We start from the raw sequence: 10,288 nt of genomic DNA on the forward strand, positions 1-10,288 counted from the left end.
GGAGGAGGAGACGACAAGCACAGGGGAGGAGGAGGAGAGACGACAAGCACAGGGGAGGAGGAGGAGACGACAAGCACAGGGGAGGAGGAGGAGGAGACGACAAGCACAGGGAGGAGGAGGAGACGACAAGCACAGGGGGAGGAGGAGGAGACGACAAGCACAGGGGAGGAGGAGGAGGAGACGACAAGCACAGGGGAGGAGGAGGAGACGACAAGCACAGGGGAGGAGGAGGAGACGACAAGCACAGGGGAGGAGGAGGAGACGACAAGCACAGGGGAGGAGGAGGAGACGACAAGCACAGGGGACGACAAGCAGGGGAGGAGGAGACGACAAGCACAGGAGGAGGGGGAGGAGGAGGAGACGACAAGCACAGGGGAGGAGGAGGAGGAGACGACAAGCACAGGGGAGGAGGAGGAGACGACAAGCACAGGGGAGGAGGAGGAGGAGACGACAAGCACAGGGGAGGAGGAGGAGACGACAAGCACAGGGGAGGAGGAGGAGGAGACAAGCACAGGGGAGGAGGAGGAGGAGACGACAAGCACAGGGGGGAGGAGGAGGAGACGACAAGCACAGGGGAGGAGGAGGAGGAGACGACAAGCACAGGGGAGGAGGAGGGGAGGGGGGAGGAGGAGACGACAAGCACAGGGGAGGAGGAGGAGACGACAAGCACAGGGGAGGAGGAGGAGACGACAAGCACAGGGGGAGGAGGAGGAGACGACAAGCACAGGGGAGGAGGAGGAGACGACAAGCACAGGGGAGGAGGAGGAGGAGACGACAAGCACAGGGGGAGGAGGAGGAGACGACAAGCACAGGGGGGAGGAGGAGACGACAAGCACAGGGGAGGAGGAGGAGACGACAAGCACAGGGGAGGAGGAGGAGACGACAAGCACAGGGGAGGAGGAGGAGACGACAAGCACAGGGGGAGGGGAGGAGGAGACGACAAGCACAGGGGAGGAGGAGGAGACGACAAGCACAGGGGAGGAGGAGGAGGAGACGACAAGCACAGGGGAGGAGGAGGAGGAGGAGACGACAAGCACAGGGGGAGGAGGAGGAGACGACAAGCACAGGGGAGGAGGAGGAGGAGGAGACGACAAGCACAGGGGAGGAGGAGGAGACGACAAGCACAGGGGAGGAGGAGGAGGAGACGACAAGCACAGGGGAGGAGGGGAGGAGGAGGAGACGACAAGCACAGGGGAGGAGGAGGAGACGACAAGCACAGGGGAGGAGGAGGAGGAGGGAGACGACAAGCACAGGGGAGGAGGAGGAGGAGACAAGAACAGGAGGAGGAGACGACAAGCACAGGGGAGGAGGAGGAGACGACAAGCAGGGGAGGAGGAGGAGGGAGACGACAAGCACAGGGGGAGGAGGAGGAGCACAGGGGAGGAGGAGGAGACGACAAGCACAGGGGAGGAGGAGGAGGAGACGACAAGCACAGGGGAGGAGGAGGAGACGACAAGCACAGGGGAGGAGGAGGAGGAGACGACAAGCACAGGGGAGGAGGAGGAGGACGACAAGCACAGGGGGAGGAGGAGGAGGAGAGACAAGCACAGGGGAGGAGGAGGAGACGACAAGCACAGGGGAGGAGGAGGAGGACGACAAGCACAGGGGAGGAGGAGGAGGAGACGACAAGCACAGGGGAGGAGGAGGAGGAGACGACAAGCACAGGGGAGGAGGAGGAGACGACAAGCACAGGGGAGGAGGAGGAGACGACAAGCACAGGGGAGGAGGAGGAGACGACAAGCACAGGGGAGGAGGAGGAGACGACAAGCACAGGGGAGGAGGAGGAGGACGACAAGCACAGGGGAGGAGGAGGAGGAGGAGGAGGAGGAGACAAGCACAGGGGAGGAGGAGGAGGAGACGACAAGCACAGGGGAGGAGGAGGAGGAGGAGACGACAAGCACAGGGGAGGAGGAGGAGACGACAAGCACAGGGGAGGAGGAGGAGGAGGAGACGACAAGCACAGGGGAGGAGGAGGAGGAGACGACAAGCACAGGGGAGGAGGAGGAGACGACAAGCACGACAAGCACAGGGGAGGAGGAGGAGGAGGAGGGGAGACGACAAGCACAGGGGAGGAGGAGAAGACAAGCAGGGGAGGAGGAGGACGACAAGCACAGGGGAGGAGGAGGAGGAGGCGACAAGCAGGGGAGGAGGAGGAGAGACACAAGCAAGGGGGAGGAGGAGGAGACGACAAGCACAGGGGAGGAGGAGGAGGAGACGACAAGCACAGGGGAGGAGGAGGAGGAGGAGACGACAAGCACAGGGGAGGAGGAGGAGACGACAAGCACAGGGGAGGAGGAGGAGACGACAAGCACAGGGGAGGAGGAGGAGGAGGAGACGACAAGCACAGGGGAGGAGGAGGAGACGACAAGCACAGGGGAGGAGGAGGAGACGACAAGCACAGGGGAGGAGGAGGAGGAGACGACAAGCAGGGGAGGAGGAGGAGGAGAAGAACAAGCAGGGGGGAGGAGGAGGGGAGGAGACGACAAGCACAGGGGGAGGAGGAGGAGACAAAGCACAGGGGAGGAGGAGGAGGGGGAGGAGGAGGAGACGACAAGCACAGGGGAGGAGGAGGACGACAAGCAGGGGAGGAGCAGCCTCAAGCACCAGGGCACCCCCAGGATATAACCTATATATTATTCTATAGTCCACAGGGAGGAGGAGGAGCTCCAATCACAGGCATGGAGGAGGAGGAGAACCTCAGGGGAGGAGGAGGGAGACTCCACAGCACAGGGGAGGAGGAGGAACCTCATGGTACAGAGGCATGAGCAATGCCCACAGGGGAGGAGGCATCCGGAGACGACAAGCACAGGGGAGGAGGTTCAGGCTGGGGAGGCACAGCCTCACGGGGGCCTTCTGACAACAGTAGACATCTGACAAGCCCTAGGAAGGAATATCTTTGGAGGAGGACATTCCTGGAGACGATGGTAACATTCCAGTAAGATGGAGGAGGAGAGAAAACTAACGTCATCGGCAGATATCTGTCACTGTGTTTACTTACAGCTGTGCAGCACAACAGGAGGCTCAGGAGGAGGAGGAGTCTTGGTCACAAGCACAGGGGAGGCTGGGCTGAGACTGTGCGACAAGCACGGGGCTGATGGGAGGAGGAGGAGGTGACTATGGTTGGTGCCGCCAGATGATGACAGGGACATGGACTGGTGCATCCTGGGGTCACCTCGCAGGGCTGCACGGGGAGGAGGAGGAGATATAGACGGGGAGGAGGAGAGAGATATAAATACAGGGGATAGGAGGAGAGAGAAGACAGGGGAGGAGGAGGAGACGACAAGCACAGGGAGGAGACGAGGGAGGAGGAGGAGATAGAGAGGATAAGACATATAGGAGGAGGGAGAGATATAGATAGGAGGATAGAGAGATACAAGATAGGGAGGAGGAGGAGAGATAAGCACAGGGGAGGAGGAGGAGGAGAGACAAGCAGAGGAGGACAGAGAGACAAGCACAGGGGGGAGGAGAGAGATACAGGGGAGGAGGAGAGATACAAGACAGGGGAGGAGGAGGAGGAGACGACAAGCACAGGGAGGAGGAGGAGAGATACAGATAGAGGAGGAGGAGAGATAAAGACAGGGGAGGAGATACAGATAGGGAGAGGAGGAGATACGACAAGCAGGGAGGAGGATAGAGAGATATAGATAGACGACAGACAGATAGGAGGAGGAGACGACAAGCACAGGGGAGGAGGGATATAGAGACGACAAGCATATAGATAGGAGGATAGAGATATAGATAGAGAGACAAGCACAGGGGAGGAGGAGGAGGAGACGACAAGCACAGGGGAGGAGGAGGAGACGACAAGCACAGGGGAGGAGGAGGAGGAGACGACAAGCACAGGGGAGGAGGAGGAGAGACAAGACAGGGGAGGAGGAGGAGGAGACGACAAGCACAGGGGAGGAGGAGGAGGAGAGGGAGGAGGGGGAGGAGGAGGAGACGACAAGGGGGAGGAGGAGACGACAAGCAGGGGGGAGGAGGAGGAGGACAAGCACAGGGGAGGAGGAGGAGGAGACGAGACAAGAGGAGGAGGAGGAGGGGGGAGGAGGACGACAAGCACAGGGGAGGAGGAGGAGGAGACGACAAGCACAGGGGAGGAGGAGGAGGAGACGACAAGCACAGGGGGAGGAGGAGGAGACGACAAGCACAGGGGAGGAGGAGGAGGAGACGACAAGCACAGGGGAGGAGGAGGAGACGACAAGCACAGGGGGAGGAGGAGACGACAAGCACAGGGGAGGAGGAGGAGACGACAAGCACAGGGAGGGAGGAGGAGACGACAAGCACAGGGGAGGAGGAGGAGGAGGACAAGCACAGGGGAGGAAGCACAGGGGCACAGGGAGGAGGAGGAGACGACAAGCACAGGGGGAGGAGGAGGAGACGACGACAAGCACAGGGGAGGAGGAGGAGACGACAAGCACAGGGGAGGAGGAGGAGACGACAAGCACAGGGAGGAGGAGGAGGAGACAAGACAAGCAGGAGGAGGAGGAGACGACAAGGGGGGAGGAGGAGGAGACGACAAGCACACAAGGGGGAGGAGGAGGAGAGGACGACAAGCACAGGGGAGGAGGAGGAGACGACAAGCACAGGGGGAGGAGGAGGAGACGACAAGCACAGGGGAGGAGGAGGAGACGACAAGCACAGGGGAGGAGGAGGAGACGACAAGCACAGGGGAGGAGGAGGAGACGACAAGCACAGGGGAGGAGGAGGAGACGACAAGCACAGGGGGAGGAGGAGGAGGAGACGACAAGCACAGGGGAGGAGGAGGAGACGACAAGCACAGGGGGAGGAGGGAGGAGGAGGAGACGACAAGCACAGGGGAGGAGGAGGAGGAGACGACAAGCACAGGGGAGGAGGAGGAGACGACAAGCACAGGGGAGGAGGAGGAGGAGGACGACAAGCACAGGGGAGGAGGAGGAGACGACAAGCACAGGGGAGGAGGAGGAGACGACAAGCACAGGGGAGGAGGAGGAGAGGAGGAGACGACAAGCACAGGGGAGGAGGAGGAGACGACAAGCACAGGGGAGGAGGAGGAGACGACAAGCACAGGGGAGGAGGAGGAGACGACAAGCACAGGGGGGAGGAGGAGAGACGACAAGCACAGGGGAGGAGGAGGAGGGAGGAGGACAAGCACAGGGGAGGAGGAGGAGGAGACGACAAGCACAGGGGAGGAGGAGGAGACGACAAGCACAGGGGAGGAGGAGGAGGAGGACAAGCACAGGGGAGGAGGAGGAGACGACAAGCACAGGGGGAGGAGCACAGGGGAGGAGGAGGAGACGACAAGCACAGGGGAGGAGGAGAGACGACAAGCACAGGGGAGGAGGAGGAGACGACAAGCACAGGGGAGGAGGAGGAGGAGACGAGGAGGACGACAAGCACAGGGGAGGAGGAGGAGACGACAAGCACAGGGGAGGAGGAGGAGGAGACGACAAGCACAGGGGAGGAGGAGGAGACGACAAGCACAGGGGAGGAGGAGGAGGAGACGACAAGCACGGGGAGGAGGAGGAGGAGACGACAAGCACGGGGGGAGGAGGAGGAGGAGGAGGAGACGACAAGCACGGGGGAGGAGGAGGAGGAGACGACAAGCACGGGGGAGGAGGAGGAGGAGACGACAAGCACGGGGAGGAGGAGGAGGAGACGACAAGCACAGGGGAGGAGGAGGAGGAGACGACAAGCACAGGGGAGGAGGAGGAGAGGACAAGCACAGGGGGAGGAGGAGGAGGAGCACGGGGAGGAGGAGGAGCACAAGCACAGGGGAGGAGGAGGGGGAGGAGGAGGAGGAGACGACAAGCACAGGGGGAGGAGGAGGAGGAGACGACAAGCACGGGGGAGGAGGAGGAGGAGAGGACAAGCACGGGGGAGGAGGAGGAGGAGACGACAAGCACAAGGGGAGGAGGAGGAGGAGGAGGGGGAGGAGGAGACAAGCACGGGGGGAGGAGGAGGAGACGACAAGCACAGGGGAGGAGGAGGAGACGACAAGGGGGAGGAGGAGGAGGAGACGACAAGCACGGGGGAGGGAGGAGGAGACGACAAGCACGGGGGAGGAGGAGGAGGAGACGACAAGCACAGGGGGGAGGAGGAGGAGGAGACGACAAGCACGGGGGAGGAGGAGGAGGAGACGACAAGCACAGGGGAGGAGGAGGAGACGACAAGCACAGGGGAGGAGGAGGAGGGGAGGAGGAGGAGGACGACAAGCAGGGGAGGAGGAGGGGGAGGAGACGACAAGCACGGGGAGGAGGAGGAGGAGGGGAGGACGACAAGCACGGGGAGGAGGAGGAGGAGACGACAAGCACGGGGGAGGAGGAGGAGGAGACGACAAGCACGGGGAGGAGGAGGAGGACAAGCACGGGGGAGGAGGAGGAGGAGACGACAAGCACGGGGGTGGAGGAGGAGGAGACGACAAGCACGGGGGGAGGAGGAGGCGACAAGCACAGAGGAGGAGGAGACGACAAGCACGGGGGGAGGAGGAGGAGGAGACGACAAGCACGGGGGTGGAGGAGGAGGAGACGACAAGCACGGGGGAGGAGGAGGAGGAGACGACGGGGGAGGCGACACAAGCACGGGGAGAGGAGGAGGAGACGACAAGCACGGGGAGGAGGAGGAGGAGGAGACGACAAGCACAGGGGAGGAGGAGGAGACGACAAGCACAGGGGAGGAGGAGGAGGAGACGACAAGCACAGGGGAGGAGGAGGAGACGACAAGCACGGGGAGGAGGAGGAGGAGACGACAAGCACAGGGGAGGAGGAGACGACAAGCACAGGGGAGGAGGAGGAGACGACAAGCACAGGGGAGGAGGAGGAGACGACAAGCACAGGGGAGGAGGAGGAGACGACAAGCAGGGGAGGAGGAGGAGGAGACGACAAGCAGGGGAGGAGGAGACGACAAGCACAGGGGAGGAGGAGACGACAAGCACAGGGGAGGAGGAGACGACAAGCAGGGGAGGAGGAGACGACAAGCAGGGGAGGAGGAGGAGACGACAAGCAGGGGAGGAGGAGGAGACGACAATCACAGGGGAGGAGGAGACGACAAGCAGGGGAGGAGGAGACGACAAGCAAGGGAGGAGGAGGAGACGACAAGCAGGGGAGGAGGAGGAGACGACAAGCAGGGGAGGAGGAGGAGACGACAAGCAGGGGAGGAGGAGGAGGAGACGACAAGCACAGGGGAGGAGGAGGAGGAGACGACAAGCACAGGGGAGGAGGAGGAGACGACAAGCACAGGGGAGGAGGAGGAGGAGACGACAAGCACAGGGGAGGAGGAGGAGGAGACGACAAGCACAGGGGAGGAGGAGGAGGAGACGACAAGCAGGGGAGGAGGAGGAGGAGGAGACGACAAGCACAGGGGAGGAGGAGGAGGAGACGACAAGCACAGGGGAGGAGGAGGAGGAGGAGGAGACGACAAGCACAGGGGAGGAGGAGGAGACGACAAGGGGGGAGGAGGAGGAGGAGACGACAAGCACAGGGGGAGGAGGAGGAGGAGACGACAAGCACAGGGGAGGAGGAGGAGGAGACGACAAGCACAGGGGAGGAGGAGACGACAAGCAGGGGAGGAGGAGGGGGGAGGAGGAGAGACGACAAGCACAGGGGGAGGAGGAGGAGGAGACGACAAGCACAGGGGAGGGAGGAGGAGACGGAGGAGGAGGAGGAGACGACAAGCACAGGGGAGGAGGAGGAGACGACAAGCACAGGGGAGGAGGAGGAGACGACAAGCACAGGGGAGGAGGAGGAGACGACAAGCAGGGGAGGAGGAGGAGGAGACGACAAGCAGGGGAGGAGGAGACGACAAGCACAGGGGAGGAGGAGACGACAAGCACAGGGGAGGAGGAGGACGACAACAAGAGGGGAGGAGGAGACGACAAGCACAGGGGAGGAGGAGACGACAAGCAGGGGAGGAGGAGACGACAAGCAGGGGAGGAGGAGACGACAAGCAGGGGAGGAGGAGGAGACGACAAGCAGGGGAGGAGGAGGAGACGACAAGCACAGGGGAGGAGGAGGAGACGACAATCACAGGGGAGGAGGAGACGACAATCACAGGGGAGGAGGAGACGACAAGCAGGGGAGGAGGAGACGACAAGCAGGGGAGGAGGAGGAGACGACAAGCAAGGGAGGAGGAGGAGACGACAAGCAGGGGAGGAGGAGGAGACGACAAGCAGGGGAGGAGGAGGAGGCGACAAGCAGGGGAGGAGGAGGAGACGACAAGCAGGGGAGGAGGAGGAGACGACAAGCAGGGGAGGAGGAGGAGGAGACGACAAGCACAGGGGAGGAGGAGGAGGAGACGACAAGCACAGGGGAGGAGGAGGAGGAGACGACAAGCACAGGGGAGGAGGAGGAGGAGACGAAAATCACAGGGGAGGAGGAGGAGGAGACGACAAGCACAGGGGAGGAGGAGGAGGAGACACAAGCACAGGGGGAGGAGGAGGAGACGACAAGCACAGGGGAGGAGGAGGAGACGACAAGCACAGGGGAGGAGGAGGAGAGGGAGGGAGGAGACGACAAGCACAGGGGAGGAGGAGGAGGAGGAGGAGACGACAAGCACAGGGGAGGAGGAGGAGGAGACGAAAGCACAGGGGAGGAGGAGGAGACGACAAGCACAGGGGGGAGGAGGAGACGACAAGCACAGGGGAGGAGGAGGAGACGACAAGCACAGGGGAGGAGGAGGAGACGACAAGCACAGGGGAGGAGGAGGAGACGACAAGCACAGGGGAGGAGGAGGACGACAAGCACAGGGGAGGAGGAGGACAAGCACAGGGGAGGAGGAGGAGGAGACGACAAGCACAGGGGAGGAGGAGGAGGAGGAGGAGGAGACGACAAGCACAGGGGAGGAGGAGGGGGAGGAGGAGGAGACGACAAGCACAGGGGAGGAGGAGGAGACGACAAGCACAGGGGAGGAGGAGGAGGAGGAGACGACAAGCACAGGGGAGGAGGAGGAGACGACAAGCACAGGGGAGGAGGAGGAGGAGGAGACGACAAGCACAGGGGAGGAGGAGGAGACGACAAGCACAGGGGAGGAGGAGGAGACGACAAGCACAGGGGAGGAGGAGGAGGAGGAGACGACAAGCAGGGGAGGAGGAGGAGGAGAAGAACAAGCAGGGGAGGAGACGACAAGCACAGGGGAGGAGACGACAAGCAGGGGAGGAGGAGGAGACGACAAGCAGGGGAGGAGGAGGAGACGACAAGCAGAGGAGGAGGAGGAGGAGACGACAAGCACAGGGGAGGGACGCATGCACAGGGGAGTGAGAGGAGGAGACGACAAGCACAGGGGAGGAGGAGGAGGAGGAGACAAAGCACAGGGGAGGAGGAGGAGACGACAAGCACAGGGGAGGAGGAGGAGGGGGAGGAGGAGGAGGACGACAAGCACAGGGGAGGAGGAGGAGACGACAAGCACAGGGGAGGAGGAGGAGACGACAAGCACAGGGGAGGAGGAGGAGGAGGAGACGACAAGCAGGGGAGGGAGGAGGAGGAAGAACAAGCAGGGGGAGGAGGACGACAAGCACAGGGGAGGAGGAGGAGACGACAAGCACAGGGGAGGAGGAGGAGACGACAAGCACAGGGGAGGAGGAGGAGACGACAAGCACAGGGGAGGAGGAGGAGACGACAAGCACAGGGGAGGAGGAGGAGGAGGAGACGACAAGCACAGGGGAGGAGGAGGAGGAGGAGACGACAAGCACAGGGGAGGAGGAGGAGGAGGAGACGACAAGCACAGGGGAGGAGGAGGAGACGACAAGCACAGGGGAGGAGGAGGAGGAGGAGACGACAAGCACAGGGGAGGAGGAGGAGACGACAAGCACAGGGGAGGAGGAGGAGACGACAAGCACAGGGGAGGAGGAGGAGGAGGAGGAGACGACAAGCAGGGGAGGAGGAGGAGGAGAAGAACAAGCAGGGGAGGAGACGACAAGCACAGGGGAGGAGACGACAAGCAGGAGGAGCAGGGGAGGAGGAGACGACAAGCAGGGGAGGAGGAGGAGACGACAAGCACAAGGGGGAGGAGGAGGAGGAGAGGAGGCGACAAGCACAGGGGAGGAGGAGGAGGAGGAGACGACAAGCACAGGGGAGGAGGAGGAGACGACAAGCACAGGGGAGGAGGAGGAGACGACAAGCACAGGGGAGGAGGAGGAGGAGGAGACGACAAGCACAGGGGAGGAGGAGGAGACGACAAGCACAGGGGAGGAGGAGGAGGAGGGGAGGAGGAGGAGGAGGAGACGACAAGCACAGGGGGAGGAGGAGGAGACGACAAGCACAGGGGAGGAGGAGGAGACGACAAGCACAGGGGAGGAGGAGGAGGAGACGACAAGCAG

General features: G+C 62.8%; 1 protein-coding gene across 2 annotated transcripts in view; it reads right to left on the bottom strand.

The window, feature by feature from the left end:
- Window positions 1-10,288, bottom strand: part of vgll4b (vestigial-like family member 4b) — a 140,675-nt gene that overhangs the window by 35,523 nt on the left and 94,864 nt on the right. The window lies entirely within an intron of this gene.

The sequence above is a fragment of the Oncorhynchus gorbuscha genome, linkage group LG03, assembly GCF_021184085.1.
Source record: "Oncorhynchus gorbuscha isolate QuinsamMale2020 ecotype Even-year linkage group LG03, OgorEven_v1.0, whole genome shotgun sequence".
NCBI classification, from domain to species: Eukaryota; Metazoa; Chordata; class Actinopteri; order Salmoniformes; family Salmonidae; genus Oncorhynchus; species Oncorhynchus gorbuscha.